At 45.3% G+C, this 11,004-nt stretch overlaps 1 protein-coding gene across 1 annotated transcript in view; it reads left to right on the top strand.

Moving 5' to 3' along the window:
* Positions 1–5,797: 5,797 nt before the first annotated feature.
* The window catches only part of LOC124553603 (BRCA1-associated RING domain protein 1-like), a 40,854-nt gene continuing 35,647 nt past the window's right edge, over positions 5,798–11,004 (top strand). The window contains exon 1 of the mRNA XM_047127458.1: positions 5,798–5,830. The gene's annotated coding sequence lies outside the window, so the exon portion shown is untranslated. The remainder of the gene's footprint in view (positions 5,831–11,004) is intronic.

Genomic DNA, 11,004 nt, shown 5'->3' with positions numbered 1-11,004 from the left:
TCTCGTCTCACGATTACAGCTGCGTAAATAAAGCGAAATGGATTCGCATTTCACGAATCTGGATTTACGTGAGCCGTTTGTCGCACATGGAAGTTTGTGCGGGATTCGGGTTCGAGTCCCGCTCCGGCAAAACGTTTACATGTTTCGCAAATAGCGGACGTCAATTCGGATTCGCGAAATGGGAATAAATTTCACAATAAATGTAAAACTCTTTCCAAGCTAGATGAACCACAGATCGGTGGTAACGTTTCTACTGGGGTTATGTTTCTGACACGCAAACAGATTGTCTATCGGAAAAATATCACAAATTGCAATTTTGTAAGTTTTTTTAGTGTGTCAGATGTGACGCTTGCATATCTTCCGTATAAAGGACAGAATGAACCGTGAACGCTGCAGGGTAGCGTATACTGTTGTAAAACTTGCTGACATTTTAATTTTGTGACGCACGACAGATGAAGCTTGCGTATCTGGACATGTTTAAAGCTGTGTCGTTAAGGCATGGGCGGCTAGCTCAGCTGGCAAGAGTGAAGCTTCCGCGCTGGAAGCCTCTTTCGGGGCACAAACGACACAACAGCCAGAATACTCGGGTGTGGCTGGCGTTTTGTTGACATGCGCGGGAGTAAACACTGTGTCTGCAAGCCTGGACACTGGGGAGACACACAACACAGCCGCCGGGAGAGAGCGGTCTGCCGCCGGTGGAGACATCTGCGTCCGCTGCGGCCAGCCCGGGCTGCACAGAGGCCGGGACTTCCCCGAGCAGCTGACGCAGTGCGGCAACACGCGGAAAAGTACTGGCAGTAGTGGGTGACGGAGGGAGTGGGTGAAGGAGGGGGGGGGGGGCATGTGCGGCAAAGAAGGCGGCGCGCCGGAGGAGCGCAGAAAGGCCCTGGTGCTGAAAGTACCCTCCACCACACACCGTAAAGCGGCTGGAAGTAGGTTACTTTCTCCTTTCGGATCACACCCCAGCTGTGCCGTGGGATTAGAATTTTCTCAGGTACTTGGCAAAGTGAGTTACGACATGGAAGTTGTATGCTTTGGATTTTCCGCAATTTTGTGATCAAACCGCCCTTAATCCACTCACTCGGCTCGTACTGCTTCAGAGCGCAATTTCCAATTATTTTACACCTTGTCCATAATTCTTTCACGTCCATAATATCGAAATTAAATGATGCCTATTCATTGTCTTAAGATACTAATACCAGCCTATCTACTATATCCATCATAGATATTCTCGTAGGCTTCGTGAAGCATGTGTTAGCTTCAGTAACCATCGTCCCTACGTTGAAATAGAGATCATCAATTCCTGTCCTTATAGTTACAATATCTATAGCGTCAGGTCACTTTCTAGTTTCATCGTCTAAAACATTCCCAATGTGTGTGGGTTCCCGAAATGGCGGCTCAAGACAGTTCTCAGAAAAAGCGCAGTAGCACTTTCTCTTGCGATTCCACTTGGTTTTCTATCACATGGTCGCATCTTTCGATATCTGCTATTTTGACGTTTGTGCGATTATTAAAGGCGGAACTACGGACCAATATTAGTCAGTGAAACAGTTTTGGGAAAAGACGTTTAGTATTTGGGGCTTTTCTCTGTAATCCAAGTTTTTGAGGTTTTCTGAGGAATTGGAAGAGGAGTTAAACGTAATGGACAGTGTCGTGGAAGGAAGATACAAGATCAACAAAAGCGATACAATGTAGCCAGATTATATTAGGCGATTCTGAGGAAATTAGATTATGAAAAGAGACGCTAAAAGTAGTAGGTGACCTTTGCTAGTTATGCTTAACTGATGGTAGACAAAGTAGAGAAGATATAAAGTGCACACTGGTAAGGGCGAGAATAGCGTTTCCGAAGAAGAGAAATGTTTAAAATTCGAATATAAATTTAAATATTAAGAAGTCTTTCCTGACAGTATTAGTGTGTAGCCTTTTCTGGAAGTGAAATGTCGACGATAAAAAGTTCAGACAGGAAAGGAACAAAGATTTTAGATTGCAGTGCTACAGAAGAATGCACAAGAATTGATGTGTAGATCACGTAAGTAATGAGATACTGAATAGAATTGCCGCGCAAAGAAATTTGTGACACAACCTGACTAGGAGGCATCAGTTGACAGGACACATTCTCAGACAGCAAGGGATCCCCAATTTAGTAGTGGAGGGAAGCGTAAAAACGGGGGGGGGGGGGGGGGGTTGGGGTGGACAGATGGTTTCGACCTATTTATTCACTTAAAGTGGGACTAAAACTTCCTGGTACCAGTACATCCTGTCAAGTTGGTAGACAGGATTTGACTTCTAAATTCGTTGAATGCCGCACATAAGGCTCTCCTTACTGTAATTTAGTTCTGCTGTGGGGTTTTGGCCGCGCGTAGTTTTGCAGTGGAGCTGTGTTTGCCTCCTAACGCTGGTGCGGAGCCACGGCGGGTGTCGGCCCTCCTCCCTCACCACTCTGGCCGGCGCACCCGTGCCGGAAGCGTGTCGCACAGTACTGCTGAACTCTCCCCACTGGGGCTCAAGACAGCCGCTGGTGATATTTTCATGCTGACCCCCCACATAACCTGCCTGCCTCTGTATGTGTATTTACAGCCGTACTGAGTGATGCTGAAAGATACAGTTACCAGTTTGATCTCTTGCTTCAGACGTTGTTGTCGAACATAACAGTGCAGTGATACTTTAGAGGTGATTAATCTTCTACTTGTTGAACATTCTACTTTGGTAAAGTAAATAGTCAGCATCAAGGCTCGTCTGATGGACCCCGTACAACCACTCACACGAAGAAACATGCGTAGCTAAAGACAGGAAAGTCGCACGGGTCACACCAATACTCAAGATAGGAAATGGGAGTAATGCGATGAAAGACAGCCTCACATCACTGGAATCAATCTGCAGAATAATTTCGGAATATATACCCTGTTCGAAAATGAGTTACCTCAAAGAAAGCGATTTGTTCAGAATAAATTTCTTGTAAAGCACAACTAGCTCTTTTTTCACACCAAATAAGAGCGTTGTCGACAGAGGATCTCAAATCTATTCCATATTTATGAATTTCGAGAAGGCTCATGACAGCGGGCCTCACATGCAACTTGTAATCGAACTGCGTGTCGCCGGCCTCTGTGGCCGATCGGTTCTAGGCACTTCAGTCCAGAACCGCGTTGCTGCTACGGTCGCAGGTTCGAATCTTGCATCAGGCACGGATGTGTGTGATGTACTTAGGTTAGTTAGGTTTAAGTAGTTCTAAGTCTAGAGCACTGATGACCTCCGATGTTAAGTCCCATAGTGCTTAGAGGCATTTGAACCATTTGAAACGGCGTGTCCAGGGAGTGCCTTCCCAGTTGTGCGACTGGATTCGTCATTTCCTCGCAGAAAGGTCGCAGTTCGTAGTCATTCGAGGAAAGTCATCGAGTAAAACAGAAGGTGCATCTATGGTGCTCCGAGGAAGTGTTGAAGGTCCTCTGCCGTTCCTGACGTACGTAATTGCTTTACTAGATAATGTGAGCAGCCATTTTAGACTGTATAAAATGACATTTACCGTCTGGTAAGGTCAGCAGAACATCGAAACGAAATGCAAAATGATTTGGAGACGGTAACTTATTTGTACGAATACTTGCAACTGATCCTACATAATGACGTGTTAAGCTATATGCAAAACCGATTGAAATTACCATTACGGACAACTTAAATTGGAAAGAACACACAGAAAATGTTGTTGTGAAGGCGAACCACAGAGCGCATTTTATGGGCAGAACACTTAGATACAATAGAGCTACTGGAGAGACGGCCGACACCACGCTACTAAATTGGTGATCCCTTGACGTCTCCTCCTTCGGAATGTTTGCTGTGGAGAAGGGATGCTTACCAGATGCGATTGACTGAGAACATCGAAAAAGTCCAAAGGAGGACAGTTTGTTTTGTTTTATTACTAAGTAGGGGAGAAAGTGCCACGGATGTGACACGCGAGTTGCGATGACAATAAGTGAAAGGCCATTTCGTCGGGGCGAGATCTTTTTACGAAATTTCAGTCACCAGTTTTGCCCTGCCAGTACCAGAATATTTCGCTGCATAGAGTGAAAAGACCATCGTAATAAAACAAGAGAATTAAAGAGGTCGTGGAACGTCTTAAAGTGTGCATTTTTCTCGCGCGCTCTTGGGAAAGTATAACGGGAAAGAATTAGTCGCAGGGTAATTCGATGAACCTTCTGCCAGGCTCTTAAGAGTGAATCGCGCCGTAATCATGTACACGGTGAAAATGTTGTGTGGCATAAATTATACGAATGATTCATCTGGAAAACTTTGTTGCATATTGCATGGTAAAATGTAAGTAAGTTCTTGATGCGAAATTGGACGAGAAGCGTATCTATATTTTAGGGGTATCTTCGATGTACATCACCTGCGGAAGTACGCAGTCTTACCTGTCGTCTCAGAATTAATTGGGGTGAAAGTCTGTCTACTTGACATGAGAATAAGGAGCTGATTTTTTATCTTTTTATTAATCAAATTTTTATTTGATGTTTATTATCTTTGTAGCAGTTTATCGTCGGCCGAGAACGAGTGGCAGCAAAGCTAAATACTCGAACCAACAACGATAGTGAATAATAATGAAAAATGCAAAAATAATTCCCAGGCCCGTCCTGTGTGGCCGCGGTCCAGCAGATGCCGCCACGTTCTGACACACCACGGCGGGGCGCGGATTTCTGAGCAGGAAAGCAACTGCTGGGAGAGAACCCACGAGCCCTTACGCCAGTCCAGTAGTCAGGACTCAGTAGAGGACACGGCAGTCAAATACTGTCTCAACACGAGCAGAGGTCACTGGGAAGGTCTTGAAAAAAGTGTAGTAATTGGTGTGGTAGCGTCTTTTCTCGCATTATGAGATGCAATACCCACTCTTCACATGACGAATAGTACAGTGTTTCCAGTTGATGCAAAAGTTTATGAAAGTGGCTTTTGTGGAACGAAATTTGTCAGGCAGGACTATACAAAACTACTATGACGTCAACAGTTTTGTGCGGTGATCCACAGTGTTGGCCTTGCTGTGGTTACACTGAAGCGGCGGAAATTAAACTTGGTATTTGACCATAAAGTAACTGCAGCTTACGGGGATGACGTTTTGGTATTCCGTTATTTTGCACCGCTGTATTGTAAGAAATTGCGCAGGTACATCGAGTGTTCGGTGGACTTTTTTGCTTTAGACATAAGTTTCAATACAAAGTGAGCAAATGTGGCACCAAAGCGCCGATAGTATAAAACCGAATACGGCGACAGCTCAGTGTGTTCTGCCTCAGCCAGTCACAGCACACATGACACCCTCTTATTACGAACTGTTAAAAATTACTACCGCTTACTGGAAAAACTGCTGCTGCAAAATAAATATTTCGACCGTCGTACTTGGCGCAGTACATAGGAGCAGACAGAAAATTTTAAGCTCTTGCATGGACACCAGGGCAGCAGGTAGTCAACTGAAACGCTATAAGATGAATGGCCAGATCATGCGAATTAATTACGTTATGTACTTGTGACCTATGAGCTTCTCGGTTAAGACTGAAATCAAAATAACTACGGAAAATACAGGCGATGACGTAGGGAGAAGCGAGCGACGGAGTTGTTTATTCGTTAGGCAGCGTTCTGTCGCAGTAAGCGTTGCGTGTGCTCGCTTCTCGGAAAAAGCAATGAAACGCTGCACGAAGCGCCAAGGTCGTGGCTTGCGGCTTTCGTTGCTGGCGGCGGAGGGGGTCACGTGACCTGAATGCCGCTGCCCCGGCCCGCCGGCTGTGGGACAGCGAGGCGGCGCTCAGTCGCTTTCCCACGGCAGGGCGGGCGAGTGTGCGTGTGGGCGCAGCAGCAGGTGGGGACGACGCGCAATCTCCCCGTGCTGTCTGAAGAGTGCAAGATTTGTTTGCAAAAAATGTTGCAACTATTGCCGGTACTAATAGTTGAATTCAGTATAAAGAGCCGCAAAGTACAGACAGCTGTTAGAATTGACAGTATGTACTCAGTTTAATCTCAAAACAAACAAATTTTTTCGTTTTAGTGATCTGAAAAGGCAGCAATATGCATTTCACAACTCATTTAGGTACAATAAACTCAGCTTGCTACTAAGTGACAGAATAGAAATGAAAGAAAATTACTTGTTCCCTCAGACACGGCCTCTCGCGAAACAAATTTTATTGCACGAATCTTCCTGGCAAGTTAAAACTGTGTGCCGGGCCGAGAGTCGAGAACTCGGGTCATTTGCCTTTCGCGGGCAAGTGCTCTGCTGCGGAAGTAGACCTATGAGGCGGTGTTTTGAGTTGTGCTTCGGTAGCTCAGATAAGCCGGCACGGTAGCTCAGCGTGTTCGGTCAGAGGGCTGTTTGGCCTTTGCAATAAAAAAAACTGAGTCCAAGGATCAACAAACGAACCTGACCGGATGTCATGTGACGTCCGCAACGACCAAACACAACGATCAACAACGAACAAAATGGAAAAAAAAAGGTAGTAGAGCACTAGCTCGCGAAAGGCAAAGGTCGGGAGTTCGAGCCTCGGTCGGACATCCAGTTTCAATCTTCCAAGAAGTTCTATATCAGTGCACACTCTGCTGCAGAGCGAAAATTTCACTCTGGAAATTTTATTCCATATTTAGAAGTGAAACTGTGACTGAAAGTACTCTGGTGAAGTAAGTAGGATACTTCGGACTCCGTCTTGACTAAATAAAATTCGTTTATATCGACAAGCCTACATCAAACTAGAAATGGCCCACGTCGTCTGTACAAGCCTCTTACAAATAGTTACGTAGGTGAACCTATGGCGTTAACTAAGGCGCCTCAAACGACTTCTGGAGGCAACAAAAATTTTATTCTCAGTATTTCACGCTGTTATCCGGCGAATTTAAAAGTTCTATCGTAAACTGCTCGCTAAGAGGTACAAACTTGTGTTTAAAGCCCTCTTACAGCGAGACAAGTATTACGCTGAACGAGGCAGATACGGAGATTGCCATCGCATCTCGTGGAGCCCAAATAACCCACGATACGTTCATCCATTGTCTGGGAATGACAGCACTTGGCAACTTGCAACAAAGTTTGAACATTATCTCAAACCTTCTCAAAAGTTTCTCTCGCTTCCATGCATAACGTCAAATATTCGAGACAGTGGCGCATTTGTAAAGTAATAGATTACACGTGTAGTATAAGTGCGAGTTGTAGTCTTGACAGAATCGGGCGTGGGGTGGGGTTTATACTGGATGTGACTTGTGAGACCTCTGTATTGTACCTCATGCCGCTGTAGGACTTTCAGCAAACTTGCAAGTCTAACACCTAAGTCTGTATGTACGTGCCGGCAAGCCGCGTGGCAGTGTGTGGCAGATGGTACTTTGGTACCACTGACTGCTCCCATCCGCCTTGGCTGTGCCGCTCGCGAGTGGCATCGAGTGGCATCGTCGGTAATTCGACTACATTCCATTATCCTCGTTTCGCTTTTGTTGATGTTCATCTTATATCCTCCTTTCAAGACACTGTCGATTCCGTTCAACTGCTCTTCCAAGTCCTTTGCTGTCTCTGACAGAATTACAATGTCATCGGTGAACCTCAAAGTTTTTATTTCCTCTCCATGGATTTTAATACCTACTCCGAACTTTTCTTTTGTTTTCTTTATTGCTTGATCAATATACAGATTGAATAACATCGGTGATAGGCTACAACCCTGTCTCATTTTATTTTCCGAGTACGAAAATAAAAATGAAATTTCTTCTCTTATGTTACTACAAACCGACACTGAGGTTTTCGTAAGCTATTGACCTCTGTGATTGCCAGTTAGTTGTTTTCTGAGGCACTCTGTTTCAGGATTCTGCCGCAGTAGCTGCTGTAAGATGAGTTTGCGCAAATTACGCTGTGTTTTGACAAAGTACAATTAAAATTGTCAACAAGAGAAATGTGGCCGTTACTCATAAATGGTGACGCTTCTTCGAGTGAGAAAAGGTTAACAACTCACACAAAAATTAATTGCCAATTCTGTTGGAGTTTTGGTCGAATCCCCGTAACCCATAGTGTCTGACACTGAGCGACTGGAATGGAAACTTAGCAAAGGATTTTATTCCTTCTCTTGTCTGAGCAGTAGTAAAATAATGACGACCGTTCCTTCAGGCGGAATAATACGCACCTGCCGGATGCTGGTTACTCACCTACTGCTCTGGCCAAACTGTGTGATGGCGAATGAAATAGTTGTTACTGAGAAAAGGAAAGAATTGATCTGTCGCACAACACACTGTCAGTGGATTGTCAGCAGCGGAGGATAATACGCGCGACAGGAATGCAGACGCTGGCCATGTCTGCCTTGTGAGCTGCAGTTACAAGAACATTGTCATGAAAGTAGATCTCCCTTTGTCAGCAGTACATTTCAACAAATTAAATATATCTAAGCACCACACTTTTAGGATATTCCTACTTTCGTAATAATACCGACCATTTTTTATTTATTTATTTTTTTTCATTTGTATAATTAGTTTATTAATGCTGAATAATGTGCATGCAACAATTGAAATGCTGTTTCTCGTCTTGGCGAGCCAATTGAAACATTGTTATTTCTGACTGCTTTTCGAGTGTTTCTAGCTTGCAGTGGAAATGTAATGTCCACAGGTACATACTATGTCTCTTATTACACCCGCTACGGTCGCAGTTTCGAATCCTGCCTCGGGCATGGATGTGTGTGATGTCCTTCGGTTAGTTAGGTTTAAGTAGTTCTAAGTTCTAGGGGACTGATGACCTCAGTAGTTAAGTCCCATAGTGCTCCGAGCCATTTGAACCATCTTATTACACCTATATCCAAGTAACGACAGTGAAAGCTACGTACTTCATATCTTCGACGTTTTATCAGAAGCAGAAAGCGGTCATACCTGTGGAAATAACGGCTTTTCGACTTCTTGCAGCAGATCGTAGAAATACGTCAGCATTACAGGCAGCAAGTAGCTACCCTTATTTTAATTTGTTGCCTCGTTTCTAAATCACTTGATTTTATAATTATTCCTTAGTTCCTTATTCACTACCCTCAGGATGAATCGTCTATCCCTTCTTACGATCTGAAAACATGGCGGAGGCAGAAGATAATAATGCCAGTGGCTAAGGGCTCACCAGTTACTGAACTGTCCATTGCTCTTGACAAAAGAAGAAACAAACCAAAAGAACTGTAGAGATATTTGCAACTGAAAACTATTATGTAGTAACGTAAATAGATGGAGCTCTTGAACGGCGAAAGACGAAACACTACTCAGTGTTAATAAAATTCAGTATACCATAAGGCTGTATTTTTCGGACAGGCAAGACTTCCACTGCCCATACGCACCATGCCGGGGTGAGCACACGGCACGTCTGCCTTCCTCTTCCCCCCCCCCCCCCCCCACCACCCCTCATCCCCTCCCGCTGTGCTCGCGTGACGCTCGTCGCCAGAAACTGTGCCGCAACCACAACGCCGCGCGACCCGGCGCAGGCGCGCGTCGCGTCCCAGTCGCGTCGCGTCGCGTCGCAGTTTGCGCGGCCCCATTTGAACCTGAAGTTAGGAAAACGCGCGCTGCGCTGCGTCGCGCCACACGCGCTATATGCGTCTCAATTTGCGCCTAGCCTGGAACCCTAAAAATGAAGTGAACTGACCGGGGGATGATCCCGTTTGGGGTTGCTCGGTCGGTAGGAGAAAGACCCTGTTTCACTCGAATTTGTCGGTTTGCGCGGCGGTGAAACCGACCGGCAATCATGGTGGCTGAACAAACACCGAGACCCGTAGAGAGGGAAAACACCGACTCAGCCGGGAATCGAACTTGGGACGCTAACCACGAGACCATGGACTGCGGAAACTGCTGCACAAATCGTGAATGCGAGTCTCTGTAGGACACGCTGTGTCACATGCTGTGTGTTAAAGCGGTAACGGACGGCAGAATTTCGAAATATTGACAACGTGTAGCAGATATGAGATGAACTACAATGTCGCATTTTGTGTCTGTGTGTGTGTGTGTGTGTGTGTGTGTGTGTGTGTGTGGGGGAGGGGAGTGAAGTGAAGATGATGTAAAAAAAAGAACAGTGGATCAAATAACGCAGACAAGTAGGAACAGAACGCCCATTCTGCTGCCTTTACTTGTCTAATGTTGCACCCAACATGCGTATCTGGTTCGGGAGCTTTCCTGCATAATAACAAATAATAAAATGAGAAATAAAATCTATGTAGCCAACGTCGAATTTTCTACCCAAATTGGAAGTTACTAAAAGTCCATGTCGAGGAAAATTCTTTTCGTGTCGTCTGTGGCTGAAATAAATCCGATCCGATCCGTGAGCGGTACGTGATGCCTGACTCTTTTTGGCGAGCCAGCTGACCGGCGCTGCGCGCACACTCCGCTCCCAGCACAGCCGGCTGCCCTGCCGCTCCCTCTGGGCTGACACCGTCTGACACTACCGGAAAACCGTAACAGCAGTGCAGCGACGTTTTAGAGATCGTAAATCCCTGAAAGTTCTCTTGAGAAATGCTTGAAAAACTTGTTCTCTGCTCCAGATGCCACACATATTTCGGTTACAGTTCTTCACAGCGCTTGTATAACTGTGTTAGGTCACCCGAAATATACGCAGAATGACTGAACATGTGTCGAGGTGCGGCTTGCGCTAAACTGTAACTACGCAAGTTACAACGGAGCTGGACTTCCGTTTAATTAGGATGTTTACATGAGGCGTGCGCCTAATTTTCCCAGTTACTTTGGGAACGCGTATGTTCCGAGGAATAATGAAAATACGAAAAAATCCAGATACACTAGTAAGCGAATTGTTACTGTGCGACTGGTTTTACACAGTAACGAAAGATAAAAGTATGGAATAAATAAACGGCATCAGCCATAAGCTTAGACGGAAAATAACTCGAGAACGGTCACCAGGTCAATTCGTGAACAAAAATTACTATATGATTATTAATTAATAATCCCTCTGCATAAAAGGGAATGTCCTGCCTGTCTGACCCATCATCGCCCAACCCAAACCGAAACTGGAAATCTCCAGGAGGTGCGTGTAAGAAGGTT

Source organism: Schistocerca americana, chromosome 11 (assembly GCF_021461395.2).
Source record: "Schistocerca americana isolate TAMUIC-IGC-003095 chromosome 11, iqSchAmer2.1, whole genome shotgun sequence".
Lineage (NCBI taxonomy): Eukaryota > Metazoa > Arthropoda > Insecta > Orthoptera > Acrididae > Schistocerca > Schistocerca americana.
This window is presented reverse-complemented; position numbering and strand designations above follow the sequence as displayed.